We start from the raw sequence: 22,894 nt of genomic DNA on the forward strand, positions 1-22,894 counted from the left end.
CCTGAATAGAACCGGGGCAGTGACTTCAGAATATTAGCTGTGCACTCGGCGTGTCTCTTCAGATGAACTGAAGTGGCTGTTGTAGTAAGTTCTCATTTGGCTGTGAGGTGTTTGTCTCAGAGGGGACACGCCAGTGGGTGCATTATGCCTCATAAATTCTCATCAGACTTGTTTTGTTGAGTTTAAGTGGCTCATTCATGGCGTGACACGCTCTTGATAGGGCTTTCAGGTTTATTGTCTTTTGGCATCATCACTCTATCTTGTAGTGCTGATTGCTTCACCTTTTTTCCCCCGATTGCTTCGTTTAGGCCATATATAGCAATTGGAAATCTTTGTTCTGAACGCTGCAGTGTCCAGATATTTGTATGCAGCACATCAAGGCAAAGAGCAGACTTTGCAGTGTCCTTGCATGTGCACATGGTTCTAAGTATGGGCTGTATATCTGCAGGTTGGCTAACAACTATGTGTGAGTCTCTATGTGAGTGCATGTGTGTGTGCATGCATGTGTACATTGAGATGCACCACCTCACGGTGAGGGCCGTCGAGTGCGAGGTGTGACTAATCATGGGATCTCCTGTTCATTCCGTGTGGCGGGGTGTCCTTCACGGCTGACTGGTGAGGCCGCTACATGCCTAGCACACCAAATGGGCTCCGGCTTCGGCTCCCACCTCCCTGCACACGCTCAGGGCTCATGCATGCATACAGTACGCACCGGCCTGGTCTGAAATCCATCACGGCTGATGGGGAAAATATATGGTGATCAGTGGTTACATAGACTACTTTATGTGTAATCCCAAAGGCATGTGATTTACTTCTGCTGGGGCAATGAAACGGCAGTTCATCCTTCACAGGGCTACAAGTTTACCTACAGAGCACCTCCAGCTATTTGATAGTGTAATAAACATTCCCCGTTTTCAAAGTTTGTGGCCTCAAGATGAGAACTACTGCCTATTACCGACAGTGAATAAGCTTTGCCCGAAGTGACATTCCAGTCCCATGAGTTGTGGGAAAAGTCCGTCATGTCCAGGAAGTTTGTCCCTCCCGTATCGGCAGATCTCTGCACGGCCCTCCTTTCATCATTCTTCTAGTGCCCCCTCCCTTTTCCTCACAACCTCGAGCAGTCCACTGTGCCACTTATTTAACTAGGGGCCACTGAGGTCTGAAAGGGGGCATGAGGCCTAGTGGTTTATTATGCAGTGAGTGACCACCGAGATGGTCGTACATCAAAGCACCTTTTTGCTTTTGCTCAGTTGGTCACTGTAGAATTAAAGGAGAAGTCCGACTTGAGCTACAGTAGGTGGAACCCATATTTTACCCTTTTTATCATACCGACAGTACTCGGTGACCTCTAGAAACCGAGATCTATGTGAAAAATTGCTGGAATTCTCCTTTAATGCTCTGTATGAAATATTGAATCTTCATACTTTATTTACACATTCCTTGTGCTCAATACAAAGCAGTATCAGCAAGTAGCATTATAATGGTATAATCAATGTCTTAACTTGTTAGTACAAAAGGTTGTAGCCTGTTCACATGACTCCATTCTTACATGACCTGGTCGCACTGCTTTAACCATGCCTGGAGTCCCCCGCTTGCAATATGTATGAAAGACCATGATTCAATGAAAGAGCACCATTGTATCATTTCATTACAAGATTACTTATGAATAATTAACTGCAGCTTCACCACTAATTATGCATGCCGTAAAAAGTATTGAATAAAATATCTGCTGCATTATTAGGCAGAATGGAACAGCGGAGTGATTTAGATGCGTTAGTGTGACTGTCGAATAGAATGCTTTGTTCTTCGTGAGCGGCATTTGCAAGATTCCCGTCGCCCTCACAAATGGTATCCCAATAGGATTTAGAGGCAACATGTTTCACGTTGGCATTGGTATGCAAATACACCAGTTGGCAGAGTGAGTGTGAGAATTTGGATGTTTTTTTTTTTAACAATCAAACTGATTAAAATATTTTCACACAGGCAGATTGAAATTGCTAATTGTTTCTTAATGCGAGGCGAGCATCTCAGCTCAGCTATCAGTAATTGGAGCTGGTGGCCAAGGAACAAGGACAGGTTTTTTTCCATGTCCCTGCATAAGCTGCATAATTTATCAAAGATTCAAATTATTACAGTGTATCAGTTTAGGATATGCATTACCCAATGATGGTAATGACATCTTGTCACAGTAAAAAGATGAGAGAAACACTCTCTTACCTGCACATTGGTAATGCCCAATGCACTATAGTGTCTGATTATGAGTGGGACCAATCACCCCAATGTAGAATGTAGTATTTGTTAAAAACAGTGTTATTGTTTTGTGTTACAGAGATAGTATATGTTTTAACTCCCTCAAGTGTCCTCTAGATTCCTTGGTATGTGATTGTGTTTTTGTAGCTTCCTCTCTCAGTTTTTCTCTCTCTCTCTCTCTCTCTCTCTCTCTCTCTCTCTCTCTCTCTCCCACACACAAAAACGACAGGGAGAGCGTCACAGACATAAAGAGAGAGAGAGAGAGAGAGAGAGAAGGAGGTAATGCGAGGAGTAGAGACCCCTATTCTCAGACTGGTGGAAAGTGTGTTGGAATTTTAATTGCTATGACTGGGCGGCTTTGGAGATAAGACGAGGCAGGGGGCTTGAAGTATGTGTGGGGCTTCTTTTAATAGATTCAGGATCATGATGACCCAGTGCTTTTTCACTGCTGTGAAAGGGTGGGGTGGGGTGGGGGGGGGGGCTTTGTGGTGGATGGGGGATGGATGGCTTCAAGAAATAATTTCCCTTCCATCAAGGACTTCTAATCCAGTCACAACCCACCTACTATGTATACACACACACACACACACACACACACACACACACACACACACACAGCTGGTGGTGTAAATTCACCCATAATTGCGAGTACAGGATGACCTCAATCATGGTGAACCATGGGCGCCATCTAAAGAGACAGATTTGTGCCAGAGTGAGTCTCTACAGGCTCGGGTGTGGCACACCATGGGCTCTTAGGGGGATTCGTGGGCTTTGAGGCCGAGCATGCTCAGTGCTGGGTAATGACACCGTGGAGCCGCATCCCTCGGAATCTCCCTATGTCATGACACGCGCGGCCTCAGCTGCAGTCATTGCACTCTGAAAGGCATATCAGCACAAGTGTGACTGCATCCTTGACCTCATCACAGTGTCTTCAAGATATGGCCCTCTTCTTTGGTGTTGTTCTCTTCCGCCTCCTGGTCCTTTTGCAAAGGCCAGTGTGCCCCTCGTGATTTTCTCTCTCTCTCTCTCTCTCTCTCTCTCTCTCTCTCTCTCTCTCTCTCTCTCAGTTCAATTCAATTCAATTTAAATATGCTTTATTGGCACGACAAATCATATGATGCATGTCTAAAGCGTTCACAGGAATAATAATAATTACAAAAAAGTAAACAAACAAAGATATATACAAACATTTACACTTCATCAATACACTGTGCATGTGTGTGTGTGTGTGGGCGCATTGCTCAGTGGTCACTCCTCTTTCTGGTCTCTCTTTCTCTCTCTTTCTCTCTCTCTCTCTCCACCCCCCCCCCTCTTTGTTTCCGTGTATGTTCCATACGCGTAACCATTTCCTGACCTGCCTGTGATCAGAGGGTGACATACAGCTGAACAACAACAACAGCAAGAACAGCGACCAAAAAAAAAGAAAACTAGACAGCTGGCCTCCTCGGCATGGAGCTGAGACAGTTCTTCCACTCTCAATAAGCTCTCCGTGACTTGATTTGGCCAGCGCCGTGAGTGATTTCTGAGAGCTCTGTCTCGGCCGTTTGATATTGATTTCTGTGAGCTGGGGCCCAGCATTGTAAACATTGTAAACACTGGCAGGCAAGCGCACATCCTCAGCAAATGGCAGCATTAAATTGGCGCTGGGTTACAAGCCCAGAGAGAGAGAGAGAGAGAGAGATAGAGAGAGAGAGAGAGAAAGGGAAAGAGAGAGGGAGAGACAATGAGAGAGGGAGAGAAGGGGGCCTTCCCCGGAGATGAGCTCCGTGTAATGCCATCTCCTCCGTACCCTTTTTGTTCTTCGCCACCTGTAGCCCTGACTTTTTAAGCAGTAATTGGTAGTAAGGGTGGGGAGTTTTGCTTTGAACAAGAGCGGGCTAAAAATAGACCTCTGCAGGCAGCCTGCTTCTGCCAGTGGGAGAGGAGCCTTTATTTTTCTCTGGCTGAAATAATATGGAACTGTGAAACAGTATAGTTTGAATCATTATTTTTCAATAAGCTGTGATAATTCTTGAAAGTCTCTCATCCTTGATGAAACATCTCATTGTTTTTTGTGTATCTCTGTATATTTTTGTATTTGAGTGTGTGAAATTTAAGTGAAATTGAACTCTCTTATTTGTGTCTCGAGACCCTGAATAACAAACCGAGGAGATTGAGTTTGAGTTTGACTCATAGCCTTTTGGTAATCCCTTTAACAGAATACCGGCAGATCACTTTTCCCACACAGCTGTGACTCTGTGGCCTTTTCAATGGGCAGCAATTTCTCTGTCCACTGAGTCATCGCGCGAGGACCAGTGCCCCATCCATCCCCTCTTATTGAGGACCACCCATTCAGGGAGTAGGAGGAGGAGGGTGGTGATCGGGTTGGGAGGGCCCTGGACCCTTGAGCTCCTCTCTCTGTTCACTCAACCTTGTTGTCTCATCCCTAAGTGCCCAGACGAGAACAAGCCATCCCTGCCCCCTCTTTTCATTCCCCACACCCTTGACTTGTGCCACCCAGAGGAACTCATTCACCCCCTGGCTCTAGCCTAGCTACATCGCTCTTTAAGCCCAACTCTGGACGAGCTCCGTGTAATTGACCTGCCACCCAGGACAACTTCAGCTTGCTCCCCTCGGGTGGTGGGTGGATGAGGATGTGGAGGTCCAGCTGATTATTTTGCTGCCTTGAGGCAATGGAAGGTGGAAGTGGGGGAGAGGGGGAGGGTGGAGAAAGTAAGGAGAAGCCTGGCATCTCAATGAGTGGGGAGGTTAAGGATTAAAAGGACTAGTGGAAAGGGGGAGAGGTCCGACACCTAGACGGTTGACTAATCTCCCTGATCTCATTTTGACCCCGGATGTCCCCACCACCTCCTTGAACAAACGCGATGACATCATTATTATGCAGGACCCCCCACCCTGGTCCTTTGAAAGCCACCCCATCCGAAACAAACTCGGTGTGACGTTACGGTGGGTTGAGTTACAGCGGTAGAGTAACTTCCTCTCGTCTCCACTGGATACTGCAGGCGAATCAATACTTTCTCATTAGCTTGTCTCTTACGTGCTGAAGCAAGACGAAGAGCTGGGGGTTTCGAACCAAACGCAGAGACAATGATGTGATGCCTGGCCAAATTGCACCACCTTTCTTTTTGTCTCCCCCTGCACCGTGTGCTGTGGGGTAGGCAATGCTGATGCTATCGCTGTGCCCCACAGCTGTTGGATGGCACAGACTACTGAAGTGTCCTTGTATAATGGCAGGCTGTAGCTCAGAGCCGAAGGCTTGACGTGATCGTTATATCATTTGCTAGTGGGGGGAAAAGTCTCCGAGTGCACCGAGTTTGGCGTATCACTACTCAAGATCATCTTGGCCCAGAAGTTGCATTTTCCTCTGTCTTTTCCCCTCGGTTCAAGGCCGGTCATGAAGATGGATCATCCATACACTCCTTGCCGAGTGCTTTCAGTTTTGCAGTTCTCGCACAGTCTGTTCTGCCGTGTTCCTTCAAAATTGTTACAAATTGTTTAGCCCATCACCAGTCTGTCCGCTTTGGAATGTGCCCAGGCAAACTTGCGGCGTCCAAAACTGGCATGGCTCTCTGGGGACTCCGGAGCCACTCACACCTCGCTGCATAGCCAAACAATTTCATAGAGAAGACTGTTCACAGCTAGCAGCACACACAGCAGTTCTGGGCTTTAAAATGGCAGCCTGCTTCTCTGCGTCTCTTTCAGTAAAGAAAGTGGTGGGAAAATAGAGAAAAAAGGTGGAATGGGAAGATTAAAAAAAAATGCAGTGGCACACACACACACACACACACACACACACACACACACACACACACACACACACACACTATACGAGATCCTGAACTCATCTCTGACAGACTAGGAGGCAAAGCCCACTGTGGCTCAGCCACCACTGCGTGATGGGGGTTTGAAATAAATGATTTGTAATGAGATGATCACAGCATCAGAGGAAAACGGGAAGCCACGACACATCAGGAAAGTCATGGCGCTGCTTTCCGTAATGAGCAGTTAGGAGCGGGGTGCTAGTTGCATTTCCAAAAGTAGAACCTCCGAGGGGATGTTAGCGGCCGCATTAATGCGCCGTGTTTGTGTGTTTTACAGCACAAAGGCAAATGCCTAGAACTGGAACGCTGTAATTAGCACTTTAATTAGCGAGATAATGTATTCCGAGTCTACAGGTAAAAGTTTGCTCAGTTCAACAAAAGTTTGAATCCATTCATCCCCCATGTCTAATTTTAGGCAGGGGAGGCTACGGCAAGTCGACAGAGGGGAGATGCATGGTTTCTCCACGGCAGGAGGCGTGAGGGAGAGAGTGCAGGATGAGGAGAGACGTGGAGCTCCATCCCCGGCCTGTTGAGGAGGGAGGCAGGCAGGCGGGCAGGCAGGCAGGCAGAGTCCCCCAGGGGACAGGCACAGCAGGGTGCATGTCCCTCTTCTTCGGCTCACAGGAATAAAGGAAGGATTTGGAAACTAGGCCCATATTAATGGCTATATTATAGGTACCCTTCAGGCGCACAAATTGTGATGGCATTCTTGCCGGTATAGCGTCTGCTCTGCAGCAGTTTGACTCATGACAGAGTGGCTTAAGCTGACTTTTATACATCTAAACATGTGTTTTATACCTCTGAACACTGCTTATGTTTTTTTTTTTAGATAGGGAATTCTCCCTAAATGCATAGACATTGTAGGTTGATGTTTTTGCTAATAAGGTATTGAGGCATGTATTTTATTTCTATATTATCCACCATTATTAATTCTGTTTGGATTCTGAGACTGTGTAGCTGTGGCTATTCTGCCCTCTTCCTAACAATGATATCTAATGTCCCCCTGTGTCTATAGATGCATGTACATTACCCTCCCTGCTTGACTCTGATATTTGGCACAGCAGAATTGCTAGGCATAATTTGCTCTGTTTACTTGACAAAAACAGGCACCTGAATATGCTACAATGCTTATTTGTCGAGGCTCCTTATCAAGATTGTTCGCGCCCAGCTGCTTGTGGTCACAAATTAATCACTTGGGGATAGGGGTGGGCATGGGGTTGGAGGGAGGGGGGGGGGGGGGGTCCTAATTCCCAAGCTGAATAAATGTCACAGAGTGACCTTTTCTCATTAAAAAGTCAAGTGCAAGTTGGGCAGAACATATAGTTATTGCTAAGATCCCACATAATTGTCTTTGGCCATTACTTGCAGTATTAATGGGCTCTGTCTCATTTCCTCCATGGCTGGCTGTGGTGTCAGAGTCCCCCTCCTCTTACAGATACTCCTCCTCTGATATTTTCTCTCTCTCTCTCTCTCTCTCTCTCTCTCTCTCTCTCTCTCCTGTTGTATTTCCTCTGCTCCCTCCCCACTCTGACCACATCCCCATCTGATGATCTGGTGCGCTCTACCAGATGCCATCTCACCATTGCTCTCTAGCCCTCCCTGCACAGATCAATACTGCAGGGGCCGCCTGTCTGGGTCGGGGGGTCGGGGGGGGGGGGGGGGGGGGGGCGGCTCTATGTGGTTTCACAGTCCCTTCCCTTTTTCACTAGTGCTCTGATTGAGAGAATGTGTGCAACAAAGAACACTTTTTTTTATTTTCTCCGTGCCAGCCTCTGCATAGAGAGTAACTACCGAGGATGTAACCGCATTCAGTTGTGGCGCTAGTCTCTAATGTGGCTGTCGCCTGATTTGCCTAATGGCACATCCGGTAATACATTTCCAATTGTGTAACCGTATTCCCCTCACCCCTTCTCTATTCTTCAATGCCACTGGAACCAGGATATTTTTTTCTCAGGAATAGATGGATGAGGCTGGGCCTTGGGTGATTGGGTGTGCAGGGTTGAGCGAGGTGCCCCGCTGTTCAGAGCTGTATGTAATTAATGTTTGGAAACTATACTGAATGGGTTCATTCCCCTTTGGCCGCAGGGTTTTCCAGGGTGTTCTGTAGAGGGGTCAGCCCAACAAGAGCCCCCTAGTGTGAGGGTGCAGTGACCCAGATTGGCGTGAGCGGCGTGGGTGATTGTGACGAGCACGCAGGGCGAGGTGGGGCGGGCGGGCAGGCGGGTGTGTGGGTTGGGCATCGTCGTGTTGACCCCCGGGGCGACGGGTGCACACTGGGGGCAGTGGAGATGCACAGCCCCGGCTGGCAAAACTGACACCCCTAATGCAGTCATCTGTAATGTGGTGTATGCCACACACACGCACGCACACACACACACACACACACACACACACACACACACACACACACACACACACACACACACAGAGTCAGCTGCTTAGCGTGCTCCACTGGGGATGGGGAGGAGGAGTGATGTGAATCACTAATGCACATAGATGCAGTCCGTAGCAGACTTACAGACAGAGTATACCCCCCACACACCTTACACACACACACACACACACACACACACGCATGCATACACATTCTCCCACCCTAATGATAACCTCCTCACCCCCCATGTCCCACTTTATTCAATTTTCATTACTCCTGGTTTTGCAATGTTAATTTACCAAAACATTTCAATTATGCCAGGTTTCCATATTTATATTGATTTGTGCTGTTGGTTAGACAGAGCTCTTCATTAATTGGAAATGAAGTCAGCACTTTAGGGGATTGTATTGAAATTGCTTAAGGCAACTTGATTGGAAATTTTAAAATGAGTAAAGCAAAGTAAAGCAAGCAGAACGATTAGATTCACTTTACATCTACCCTAGCTTGCTGAGTCATGATGGGGCAGGCTTATACTCAAAGCATTTTCAATGTGCTTTACTCCAATGTCATTAAAGTATTTTTCCATAGCAGTAGCAGAGTGTACCAGCATTTCTTTTTGCCTAGTTTATGCTTGGCATTTTTCCAGTTGTACCTCACTGTCGGAGGAGGAAGAGAGGCCAAAGGCGATGCTTGGTAAGAGTAAATGGATGAAGAGGATGAATGGTGTAGGTGTTGTGTGTGTCATGCTCATGAGACCCTTTCTGTTGCCATCTCTATTCCCTTTCCAGACCATGGGCTCAAAGCTCCTTCACTTGGGCACAAATATTACTGTCATGCTCAGGCTCTCTCTCTGTCTCTCTCTCTCTCTCTCTCTCTCTCTCTCACACACACACACACACACACACACACACACACACACACACACTGAGTTACTGACTGACTGACTCATTGCACACACACACACACACACACACACACACACACACACACACACACACACACAGACACAGACACAGCTTCCCTCCCCCTCTTCAGACAGCTCAGGGATTCATGTCAAATCTTACAGCCATCACAGAGAAATTCCCCAGGCTTTAAATACAGAATGCACCGCAGTAATTATCATGGAAGAAGTGTTCCTGCCCTGGTTTAAGAGGGAGAAAGAAGAGCTAAGCAGGTTTATTTTTAATCTGTAGAATGATATTTGTTTTCCTCTCTCTCGCTCTCGGTTGTTTTTCAGTATGAACTAGGCCTTCAGTATATAAAAATACAGCTGTTTTTCTTTGAGTTTATGGCACATTTGTCTTCTACAACAGACTTCACCAACAGAGAAAGAATTCTCTGAATGCCAATGGGTTTGGCTTTGATTGTTGCTGCAATTAGTCCTTTAGGGAACCGTAGGTTAATCCTCTCTCTTCCGAGAATACTGGCAAAATTATTCAAAATCTGCAAGCAATCCCTATAGACTCCCCCATTCTAAATATCCTCATTATGTTTGCTTTAAGCTGTACTTGCAGGATGTGCTTGTTCTAGTATGTGTGAGCTATTTTCTATCAGATGGTAATCACTTAAATGGGATGAAATTGTGAACATAGTGCGAGATTGTGATCTCTCTGCTGTTGTGACCTACTGCCTTTGTCCTTTGTAGCACATTGGCTGTGACTGTTGTCATTGTGTCCGGCACAATAGTGGTAACATGAAATTGTAAGGGTTTTGGGTTGCACAGAATACAGTACACACTGTTGGGGCTCAGGTGTCTCAGAAGGTTGCGCAGAACAAGGGCATGATTGTGGCCTCCTCCAGGCTGATGTACCTAGTCCTGGCAGTCCTGGCAGGAAACCGTTTCGCTGAAGCAAATGAGCTGAGTGCAGTCACTCCGGGTCTTTGTGACTGGCGCTCTCTCTCTCTCTTTTTTTTTCTTTCTTTCTTTCTTTCTTTCTTTCTCTCTTTCTCTCTCTCTCTCTCTCTCTCTCTCTCTCTCTCTCTCTCTCTCTCTCTCTCTCTCTCTGTATCGTGCTGCTGCTGAGCGAATTGGCTTGCATGTCTGTTACCCTCTAGTAACAGATGACTTGACTCGTAGGTCTTTCTTATTCCCTCTCTTTCCTTCCAGCAGACCAAAGCAATTCACTTTCCGTGCTTTAAAAAAAAAAAAAAAACACAGCGGCAGCACCTGCCTCCACCCCCCCCCCCCCAAAACAATACTGTGGATGCAATATTAATGACCAACTCTTTACCTTCCTCCACCTAGCACTTCCCTCAGCCTCGCTGTTGGATTTGAAGCCGGCTCTCTCCATTTTTGTCACACAACACCTCACGCTATGCCTTCGGGCCCGAGGAATAATGTTTGAAAACTTTGATTAGAGTGTGTGGTGGCCATTCCGTTTCAGCTGGGGAGAATTACATCCATTTTTAATGTAATGACTTCTTTTGAGAGCCTCGGTGCTTAGAACTGCTCTGCAAGGATGACTGCGTTTGTTTGTGTTGACTGATTCGCCCCATCATTTGGCTCGCACGTTTTCCTTTGCATACCGGTGGTAAAAACCCGATTTAAAGACTTGGAGCGCTTTGTGGCCACTGAAATTCCTTTTTTTTTGTTTTTGAGGCACATTTTTGTCTGTCAGTGCTTTCTGAGGTACCGCTTACGGAATATGTTTGGCCTGAGGCAGCGAAGCCGCAGCTATCTGAGGGTACGGTAAAGAAAAAAATGGATTCCATTAAAGCCACCGTATCTTTTGAACTCCTGTTTGAAAGAAGAATTTCATTAGGGTGTCAGGCTCCTCATCTACGTGCAGAGAATGGGACTGCCGGACTCGCCTAATTGAATATGAAACCAACCCGAGTTTCGCATCAGGAAATCATATGATGGAGGGAAGTGTGGAATAATGAGAGTGAGAGTGTGAATAGGATGAGCTCTTGGTAGGGAGAGCTGTGGGGTGGGCAGTAGAATGGTTATTTTGCCCATTCTCCAGTGACCTGTGGTTCTGCTGCAGAGTCAGCTCTGGAAAGCAAAAAATCTCCTGCGATTCCGGAAATGATGAGTCGCCTATTCTAAAAATAGCAGAATCTTACCATAAAACATAAAACTAGGGGACAATTATGTTGGGCAGAACCCTTTTCCTACCCTGGGGTGAAATATAATAAATTTGGCATCCAAACCCATCAAAACCCCCCTCCGCTGTTGAAGCCATCAGAAGGCCAGGCATTGGTGGTAATGGCCTCTCTTTGGGGAGAATCTGAGAAGTTTGTGGTTTCCATAAGGGTGTAGTGGGGGACTGACACACTTTGCTTAAAGCAGCTCTGCTGCTCTTGCAGAATGCCGTGTTCAGCAATAATAATCCCCCAAAGAACACATCGGCCACTTCACATATTTCATGTGAATGCATTCAAAGATTCACAGTAAAGTGAATGAGAAGGGAGAGTGTGGTTGTATGCACTATTCCAATCAAGATGAAGTGAAGTTGAAATGAGCGTGGTGGCTTTTACAGACTGAAGCCTGGCAGAGTGCTTGTTTCAGGGTTCACCGCACTCCTCTGCCCCTGCCCCTGCCCCTGCCCCTGCCCCAGTCCTGGCTCTCTGTCTTGTAATTAAGTTCTCCTTTGTCTTTGTGGAACGTGGCAGATTCCCTCAGGGATAGATCCCCCCCCCCCGCCTCTCTGCTGGCACAGGTGTTACATAATTGAAGAGTACAAGGTTTAGCGTGCCCGGCATCGAGCAATCGCCACCCCTACCCCCACCTTCACCCTCACCGCCACCCTCCTTAGCTCCCCTGCATATCTTTTATTCAAACCGGCAGGCCGTGAAAACTCCTCTCCGAGAGGTTCTGCCGCTGCCATCGGGGGGAGACTGATCATCCATATGTTCCAGGCCATGCTCTCATCATGGGCTGAATGCACAAATAGATTTGCGGGGAAGAGACGCCGCTGCCTCCACGTTGTGTGCTGCAATCTCTGGCGCGCAGACATCAGAAGCTCTCCGCACTTGCCCCCGTCTCCCCTCCCCAATACACAAACATAAACCCCCATGTGGCTTTTTGGGGAGTGGAACGGAAAAAAAACATGCTGGTTTTTCATGCTTTGTTATCCCAATCAGTGTTTTTATTTGTCTGCGTTATGCCCAGGAGCTAGCGGAGACACACAAAAAAATTCTCACCTAACAACAGTTCAAAGGCAAAAACCCCACTGCAGCGTCTGTATGAGGGGTATTTGAGAAAGAGCACGCTTCCGTTCTCTTTCATGTGATTCCGTTGGCAGCTGGAAATGGACATGGGTCCACTGTGGGCTAACAGCGTAGCTGTAGTTCGGCTGCAGACTGGAGGCCCTTGGAGTGCTGCGCCCACGGTGATCTGATCCTTTGTGACTAACTAAGGACTTTGCTCCGAGGTGACTGACAAAAGCAGTAGGACGTTCAGAGAGACTGAAGCTCGCTCACCATATAACCTACTGCAGGGTGTGTGTGTGTGTGTGTGTGTGTGTGTGTGTGTGTGTGTGTGTGTGTATGTGCGGGGGGAGGGGAGGGGTGACTTCAGCTGGAGGGCGAGATGGAGAGATCCACTGTATGAGTGACCTTATTCATGACACTGCTTTTAGCAAGGGGCAAAAATCAAACGCTCTTAAAAGGGAGTGAGTCACTTTGAGAAATCAGGTCACTTGGTACAAAGCATCAGAGTTTGGCTCCTGAAAGGTTAAGGCAACAGCAAAAAGTGCACATAATGTTGTGTGAGAATGATTCATCTGTACATCTCTCTGTTCCGTCCTTGGATTCATGAATCTACATTGGAACTGTATACAGCTCTGTCATAACAGATGACTACCCATATCATATACAGCTCTGGAAAAAATGAAGAGACCACATTTTTCTGATGTCATCCTACAGTTGCTGAGTGACAATTTAAAGATGCCCTGCCACACGTATTTCATTACTTTGTGGTAATGTCTGAAGTTCTACCATGGACTCTGTAACATTTTTTGTGGAAAACATGCCTTGGTTACCTTGTTTCAAGCCATTCTAGTGTGGTATTGAAAGCCTGCATGAAGACTCAGCTTGATTTGCGCCAGTTCTCATTAATATTCAACGAGCTAAGCTGCTTGACTCTGATTGGCTAACAGCTAGTAGGTTTCATCCATAACATGACAGCCATTATCAACTAATTTTAGCTTCATGAACTTAGCTTGGCTAGCGAGTGCTAGCATTGTCCAAATGTGCATAAATAAAACCTGCTAGGCTAGCGAGTTCATTAAACCTGTATAACATAGCACAGCAACCTTTTTGCAAAGCCTGTGGCATTGTTCCAAAAAATAAACTGAAGCCATTTGATCCTCAAGTCTGTGTTCTTGGGCAAAATGCATTGTTGAAGTTCTATTTGTGCATAGCGCACAAGTCCGTTGACATTCAGCCATCCTTGCATAGGCCTACGAAAACTGTCACAGAGCTAAACGAATTTTGTGGGCAAGGTCTCAACTTGGCGAGCTCATGAATAGTAATGAGCCCATAAATTCCACGTCAATCAGAAGAGCTTTTGCAATTGGCCTAATTTCTCCGCTTATTTCTTTTCAGTGGCTAGAGCTGACAGAGGAGTTAGCTGTTCATTTTCACATTCGCGACATAGCACAAACACATATGGACCTAACATGTTTAAAAAAATACAAGTAAAAACGGTTTTGTGTGGCAGGGCACCTTTAATGAGTTGACGGTCATATTCAAATTTGCAGTGGTCTGTTAATTTTGAATATTACCATCAACGGCTTCGAATGTCACTCAGCAACTGTAGGATGTCATCAGAAAAATGTGCAGTGGTCTCTTCATGTTTTCCAGATCTGTATGTTTATGTTTTTAGTTTTTTAATTCTGACCGCTATAGGAAGCCAATGAAGACTAGCTAACAGAGAAGTTACATGTCTTCTTTGGCTGATATAAGACCAGATGTGCCACTGAATTTTGAATAATCTGTAATTGCCTCACTACACAAACAGGTAGGCCAGCTAACAATGCGTTGCATTTGTCCAGTTTGGAAAGAAGTTTGCCAAGTTGTGTAGCATATTGTGTTGTCTGACCTTCTGAATATTGTTTAGGATAAATAGACATATAGCTTTGTGACTGACGTCACATGCTCAGAGAAATTTAGTCGGTAATCAATTGTGCCTTTTTAGCAGGGGTCAGTGAAAGATGAGCCAAGCTGGGTGCTGTCCATAAAACTTGTCTAAGCCAAAAAAAAAGAAAAACAGGTTTTTGGGCTGAGCAGTTGTTGCAAGAGTTTCCCGCTCATTGCATCCTTATTTGCATCCACCTCATGTTGTTGTGTCACATGTCAACGACGAGATGCCTGGAGTCGAGTTGCAGATCCATCTAAGAGAAGTGGTCCATAAAGAGGTTGCTGAGGTGTGTCTATGTGTTGTCACCTCAGAGCATGTTGATGGGGTAAATGCTTGACAGTCTCTGATGAAATGAAATGCGTACGTTGGCGCAACCTCTCCGCTCAGCAGACGAGAGAAAATAAAGTCTTGGGGTCGGAAAAGCAAACAAACATAGTATACTTTCCCCTGCAAAAATTGTTGGCTGACACCTAAGACTCCAGACCTCGGTGTACCCTCATCAATTTTCCTTTTCCTGAAGCCGTCAAAGTTTTTGAAAGGCTTGCCACTCAGCTTCTTCAGAGGTAACCTCCCTCCCCACACACACACAGACACTTTTTTTTTTGACCAGGGCTTATTCAATTCAACTTTTTCCCCAAAGAATGTTTGATTTTGATGGCTCTGTGATGTGAGGTCGATGGAAAAGAGCCAAGTGAAGGTCAGTCTCCCCCAGTGTTCTCTCAGGGAACCAATATTTCTGACATGGCCACTTTGATACACATAATGATGATGGACAGTAATTTTCACATGGGAATGTTCAATCAGGTGACTAGTCCAATGCGTTGTGGCATGCAATCAAAGACAGGCATTTTTTTTAGAGTGTGGTGTCGTCTACAGTAGGTGATGCTTTGAAGAGAAGAGCAGTCAAGCAAATGGATTACCTGGACATTATGTGGAGCCTCGTCTCTATACTCATGCCGTGCCTCTTGAGTAACCATTCAGACGATACATTTGTCTCAACTGATGGTCAAAAGTTCAGTTTCTCATTAGCTTTGTCTGCATAACATGACTCTACTGGAAAGAGTCAAAGGACTCACAAGTTCACAACATTTTCATTTAACTTTGGCAAAATTGGACTTTGGTGCCTTACTGGCCAAATGCAAGAGTTGTCAAATCTTAGCTACCAGAAGGCAGTGTGAAGTACCCTATTTCACTTCTTTGCTGCAAAGACATGAAGCTCTACATTGCTAATGCTTTGTTGAAGGATTTGTGAAGGTTGCCAACAGTTAATGAGGGATCGTTATCGTCATTAGGGCCAGTCTCACTTTGCTGGATGGAGCCAATTAGTCTTGATGACTTCAAGCTCCCAACAAAAGGACATCAATAAGGAGGATTTCTCAAGCCTGCCCCCCCACCCTCTACCCTTCCAGCTCGCTCCGGTCACACAAGGGATTTGTCCCAAAGAAACGACAAACAGGGAGTCTCAGGAGCTTTGGAGGCAAGAGTGCTGGATGGTTGAAGTAGTTTGGCTGAGACGAGGCCCCTAACCGTGGGGGAAAAAGGTGGTTTATTGTTGAACTTGGGTACGTTTTTATTTACGTTTGCAGTGACTTCTATAACAGGACTGTTATTCAGAGATCTACAGTCCAATGTTTTTTTTGTCGATTTGGTGTTATCTGCACTGTGTTGAAATGACTTCCCTGGGTTTGGCTGTCCCCGAGACACCACCAGCCCTGCCACAGGTTACTTCATATCCATGGCAACAGAATGATGCACTTTGTTTGGCTCCCCTGTGAGATTTTATACTTGATATTTCTCTCCCTGGCTCAATTCGATCACAAATGTACTTGTCGAGTTAATATCCTGCTGTTGCGTCGCAATGTCTAGTCTTTTTACGAATGCGTTGGCAGTGTTGTCGCCTCCCTCCCTTTCAGTCGTGAAGAATGTCTCCTGCTCACTAGTGACTTGCTGGCCTGCCAGAGACGAAGCCAAGCGCCATTAAATCTCACAGCTCTCTAATGAAGCTACTCCTGTGAGCTGAGAAATCCTGTCGTCGCCTCTTTCCTTCCCATCTCCTCCGCAAATCCATCACCCTGCCGCTGAGCTACTGAAGCAATACGGTGAGGAGGAGGAGGAGGAGGCTGAAGAGCGGAAAAGCAGGAGAAAAATGTGTCTCTGTGTGCCAGAAGGCCTCAGAAATAAAACTGTGCTGCAGCTGAGACAGCCGAGAGAAGGGAACTTATCTATTTATCTATCATGCCTCTCTTGACAGCAGCTCTGAAAGACCTGTAGTACATTCATTATTGATTCTAAAAACATGCCTTTCCCCTCTTTTAAAGTTTGCATACATCCAAGGGATAGCTGTTGCTTGTTGTGCTTGTGCTGCTTGTTAAATATACGGATGTTTTTTTTTCTTTTTTCAATCATGATGCCTCGTAAACAAGTCATCTGAATCATCTGTTTAGATATGAGTCATCAGGCTGTTGTGTTTTCTACATTATGCAGGCGTGTGTGGCGCTCAACTCTGCAGGATATTTCCCTATTCTTTCCTATACACTAGACCATAGTCCAAACTGAGAGCAGATGAGTAAGAAATTGCATAACCCATTGAACGGTATAACAGTATAAATGCTGACTGTGGGTGCTTTTGGCATGTAACCGCATATGTGCACTGGTGTAATCTCTTATTCTGAAGACATTGGGGCGCAAGCATGGCTGAGCTGGGAGCAGCGATAACTAATGCCACCCGGCTTAGCTTACCTTTGATGTTCGTCCTAGAAATCCAAGGTGCTCAAAGGCTGCTTGTCCTTGAAGTTAAAGAAGCCATGGATCCCTGGGGAACGCAAGATATTGTAATCCCCAGGAAAATTAGAACTTTTCGGGGTTGGGGGGTGGGGGGGTTGACATGCTTGAGCAATTCAGCCATCAGCCCCAGAGCCGCCACAGTGGCCCTATAGGCAAGACAATGGCAAAGTAGCACGCTAGGCATGCTAGACACGCTAGGCTCATGTTTTATGAATTCGCCTCAGGTTTTCCCCTTGCCGCTGAAACTGCTGATGTTAAATTCTAGTAGATGTACAGCTGAATCTGTTCTCTCTGTGAAGGATAACTCTGATTGCAGTATGCAGCTGCAGGAGACTGTTAAACACCAGGCTCCTGGAAATAGACAGTGGGGCGAAATCAATAATGAGGAGTAAGGCAATGTGTGGGGGCTCAGGAGAATGTGGAATATGGTATCGTTAGCGAAATGCCCAGCAGTGTGGAGAGCAATGAATAATTTGTGTAACCTCCAATTTTGGCTTAAAGCCATGAAGTCACAAGTCTATATTGCAAAACATGAAGAAGTGCCGACCTATGCCTCAGGCAGTTGTACTGTGTAAAGGTCTCATTTAAATAATTGCCTAAGTTATGTCTTGATGTGTGTGTGTGTGTGTGTGTGTGTGTGTGTGTGTGTTTGTGTGTTCGTTCATCTGTGTAACCACTCTTCTTGTTCATGTGTCCCTATGCAGCTGCCGAGGCAGTCTCGTCGTCCTGGCTGGACAGCGCAATCCTGTCAACTCTAACATTTCGTCCCATCCACTTGCGACCTGACAGCACCACTAACGCCAAAGGTACCCCAAATCAAGAGGCACTCTCTCCTCCACTTTTTAGCCCTTCATCCTCCTGTCTAATGCATAACAGACTCCATTAGACTCCATAATTTCCCTCCCTAACACACACCCCCCACCCCCCCCCCCCCCACACACACACACACACACACACGCCACAAATTCTGTGCCTTTATTTGTTTTACCTGTGTTCTACTTCTAATGTGACTGAATCCACACTGTATTGTGCGTCCTATCCCAGCCCTCTGAGGTATCTCTATTCACAGGGGTTGTTATTGGAGTTGCTCGCTTGGACAGAGAACTTTGCGTTTATAATCCCTTTAAATGCCCCATCCTTCAGTGTGTTTACGTGCTCTGCTTCTCCCACTTAAGAAAGTGTGGTTGAAAAGCAGAGGCAGAGGCATTTGTTCTGGTCCAGTTTTTCCCTCTCCAGGGCTGAAAAGGGAGCGAGAGCTTCCTAAATGACAGCTCTTTTCAGCTCCTGCTGTGTTCCACTGCCTTTCTGACACAATCAAATACATATTTATGTGTTTTTTTTTGTTGTTGTTGCTTCTTCTCCTATGGTATTTTTCAAAATGGAGGCGTGACGCGAAGCGGACAGTCTTCGTTTCTTTTCAAATACTGGTGGCTGTTTGTGTGGTCAGTCTTTCATCATCTACATGAGGAAGGTTCAGGAAGTGGATTACTGTATTTATCAGTGTAGATTTTTATCCCGATTTGAATCAACTGCGCTGATGTAGAGTGTGTGTGTGCGTAAAGATTTTTTTCTTAATGAATTCTACCTGCCTGTGAGGCTGTGTGAGCGTGTCCGTGTGCGCGTGTGTGTTTGTGGTGGGTCGTTGTTTGTTTGTGTGTGCTCTTCTTTGTGTTTATGAATGTGTGTGTGTGTGAGAGGGAGTGAGTGGGAAGAGAATAGGACAAGCAAGCCCTCTGATTCCACACCAAAAGAAAATACTTCAAAAGAAATGACAGGGAGAATGGCTGGGAAACAATGGTATCTTCTCTCTCCCTAGCTGAGAACCACACCAGGAGTTTGGGTCTATGCTTCGCGCTAAGCTTTGTTTATCCAGCCATCACAATTCTACCGCCGGCCCATAGATTAACTCTCGCTTTAAAGTCCCATAGAGGGAAAAACACTCGGAATCCCAAATTGGAGGCTAGATTAACTGGGCCTGTGATGAGGCTTTTATTTTGTCTTAATGAAAGAGGAAATCTTCAAAGTCAGTGAGGACTAGTCTTTTGGGCCGCACCAACTCAAAACAAGCAAGTCTTGTTACTTCACCGTTGCTCTCCACCATTGTAGACATACTGTATGTTATCTTTAGTGGAACATTGCATGCTTTGGAGTGGGGGTTTGCAGGCTTATCTGAAAGGGTCCTCTTCGTATATACCCTCTATTGAAGTAGCCCTCCATGCCACCCTCAAGTATTTTGTTTTTCGCTTCTGCAGATGGTTGTCCCTGAAAGGACAAGCAAAAGCATTTCTGTGAGTCCGTGATAGAAATAATTACCCTCTCTTAGAAAGCCACTCCAGCTAGGCTCCACACTTATTAAAGCAACACCAAAGCACTTTTCCTCTGTCGCACGCACGCTATTTGTTTATCCAGCACCAGCTTTGCAAATAACGACAAGGTAGAGTATGTTGCATGATTTTATAAAAGTATTTGCCTGGCACCCTACCCAGCACCTGACCAAAGAGTTGAGAGGGCTGTCCAGAACATGGCCATTTGCGGAATTTGCGTCAGGCTTTTAATGTGAGAAGAGTTTTGAACATGACAATGTCTTACATGTTTCAATACAATAGAGAGATGTGTCAGATATTGCCAGAAATGGCTTGACCTGTCATTTTTCTCCCATGTTTTATACAAATTCAGTCTGAGAGAGGACCCATTTAATCACTTTTTTTTAATATCCGGTGCGGTGTAATGCCTCAAATTGTCCCCCTCGCTTCATTTACAGTAAATGGCCGAGTGTATTATTCTAGAGACCAGGTGGGAAAAGGGCCAGGACGCTCATCCCCTCCCTGTGCAGTGTGGAGTGGAGCAGGTGCTTATTGGTAGTCCCCTGTTCCTCAGAGCCCAGCGTTTGTGTGAGGGGGTAGGGTGAGCATCAGGTGTAGTCATTAAGCTCCCCTCCGCCTCCTGATTGTTGGGGTTGAGTGGTGCTAAAAGTTGACGATCTGGGCTAATGAAATGGTGCTTGTCCCTAATTATGGGGTTTGGGGGCTATGACTATGTCATTCCTCAGGCTCTCCCACTCTGTTCAACCGTGTAGCTCACGTCATCCATCCCAACCTCGACTTCCACCGCCAAACCGTTCTGTCACTGTCGGGAGGGTAGCCCCCCATTGAGGGGCGCTGAATTATTTTACACTGAAACACCTATATACCGAAACACCTATATCCTTAACAATATATTATCACAAGAGCTGTACCTTGTTGACCAAGTGGTTGAAACTTAGACCTACTTTAATTTCAGACTGGAACATGTTGGACAGGGCAAGAAGGCAGCTTAGCATGTTGTGTTTTGCTACCGAGTTAGAAATCCAGGAAGGAGGGAAAGCTGTGGTGTAAGTAGCTGCAGCATCCACACCCCAAACAGTTTCAAGTGCCCACTAGGACCTGGGTTTGAATCCAACCCATGGTCATTTACCGACCACACCCCCTTATCTTTCCCACTTGCTTCCTACCACTCTTGACTGTTCTTTTTGAATAAAGGCTAAAAAAGCCCAAACATATAGGTAAACAATACAGGGTAGAAGCTGCAGTGCAATGTCTCTTGGTTAGCTGAAATTCTGAAATAATTTAAATTCTAAAATATTAACTTTAAAATGTATTTTTATTTATTTATTTATTTATTTAACTATCATTTATTTGTTTTGTTAGTTGGGTGTGTGTTTTATTGTGCCAGCACAGAGATGGTCTCATAGAGCTAATGAATGAGGTGTTAAGGATTTATCCGCACATTTTCCAGTTGGGCTTTCTAAGTGCTCTGCTCGAGCCGCTGCTGTTACTGCAGCATATTAGCCCCCAAACCACGTCGAATATATGGCTGCAAGAGTCAAATTTATTACGCTGCTATATTTAGCCGCGCAGGGGCTGGTTCTGAAACTCATTTATCCTTCAGGGAAAGTCCTGGTCAAGAATGAGCCCTCCTGCTCGTGTAAAGATCCTGTGATCATGCACAGGCTGTTGGGCCAGGGGGTATAGTATGGGGAGATACTGCCTGTCGATTGCTTCTGCCATGTGTACCAGGGTTGTGCACAATTCGAATTGCAATTCTGCTTCCTGTTTGCTACCTCAATTGAAATGCAAGTGAAATTCAAGAATTTAATTAGCCAGTTTCAATTCAATTCTGGAATTTTGCACAAGCCTGATGTCTACGCCATTCACACCAGCTTCACTTTCAGCTGCTAATGTTACTTCTCACTGAAATTGCCTTTGCATTCGAAATAATTTGGTTTCAGCTATCCTGTTTCGACTCATTAGGAGGTTCATTTGCTCCTTTGTGCATTAGAGTTGTACAATCAGCAGTGCAAACAACCCCTTTGCCCTCCCTGTGTATTTAAAAGGCTTATTAGCATGTGCTTAATGCAGCATGCGAGCAGCCTGGTTCTGATGGAGGAGCAGGTTAAATAGATGGCCCTCGGAGTCTCCCCCTCTTTTCGCCTACTGGCCATTAGCAAACATCTGCTGCCTAACATCTTCAAGCAGGGGGCTTGTTTGTCGAGCAGGAATTCTTCAAATTCACGCCGCCGGGTATCAGTGGGGTATTTCTGGACGTGTCCAGGAGGCGTGCGGTAACGATGAGTGCTGTGTGGATGGCTCTGAAATGCGTCCTGCATTCCCCGCGGTTCGTGTCATGGGATAGTCCTGCCTTTCTGACTGCCCAACGCTCCTGGCCAGGATGGTAGGAGCAGGTTTGTTTAGACTTCAAAGACGTCTCGTCAGAACTTTAAACCTTCAGGCTTTTTCTTCCCAGGTTCCAGTGAAGGCCTATTTAATGCTGATTATCATGTCACATTTGTCCTCCCTGTTGGTAAGCATGCCCTTATTAGTTAGCGTAGCATTACATGAAATATTCAGAAAGTCAGTCCTTCCTCCATGTCTTCATTTTTCCAAAGGGGCCGGAAAAAAAGTAGGGGAGGTAGACCGCCCCTGCACCCCCAGCCACCACACTCATGGAGCAGGGCCCCTCTTTGGGGAGCTCCACCACACCACAGTGCCTCAACAGAACACTGGTGTCAGAGCCTCATTCTAGATAAATAAATGATCAGCCAGAAACAAACATCAAAGACTTGTTGTGTGCTGCGCTGCGCTTCAAAGAGAATAGGAGCCTTGCCCAAGAATTTCCCACTGAGCCTATACTGTTTGTTTATGCATGCTTTTTCCAACTACTAAATCCTGCAATCTACACCAGCCTTAAATCCTCCCCATCATACGCAAACACAATCTCTAGATTTTCATTTAGGTGCACCAAACGAAATATCCTTGAAAATTGCTCTGAAAGTACAGCAGTTCAGTTTGTTTCCTCCTTTTTTTCCAATCTTTACTGGTAAATAAAACAATGTTTCATAGTCGACCTGGGGGGTATTCCAGAAAGCAGGTTTACTATCTTAACTGGGTATGTTAACCCAGAGTAAGCGGTAAACCTGGGACTTCAGTTCCAAAACGATCAGGCTATGTAAGTCACTATGGTAACATAGGCTCTGAACTTAACTGGGTATGTTAACCCAGAGTAAGTGGTAAACCTAGGATTTCAGTTCCAAAACGTTCAAAA

The 22,894-nt window shown here is 45.9% G+C and overlaps 1 long non-coding RNA gene across 1 annotated transcript in view; it reads left to right on the top strand.

Moving 5' to 3' along the window:
- LOC143106145 (uncharacterized) overlaps nt 1–18,121 on the top strand; it is a 58,078-nt gene extending 39,957 nt beyond the window's left edge. Inside the window, exon 3 of the long non-coding RNA XR_012983632.1 lies at nt 18,019–18,121. This is a non-coding gene — a long non-coding RNA (uncharacterized LOC143106145). The remainder of the gene's footprint in view (nt 1–18,018) is intronic.
- Nucleotides 18,122–22,894: the final 4,773 nt, after the last annotated feature.

This window comes from Alosa pseudoharengus, unplaced genomic scaffold (genome assembly GCF_046254945.1).
Source record: "Alosa pseudoharengus isolate Yale_2024_CS ecotype anadromous, Long Island Sound unplaced genomic scaffold, YU_APseudo_1.1 YU_APseudo_1.1_scf_6, whole genome shotgun sequence".
Taxonomy (NCBI): Eukaryota; Metazoa; Chordata; class Actinopteri; order Clupeiformes; family Clupeidae; genus Alosa; species Alosa pseudoharengus.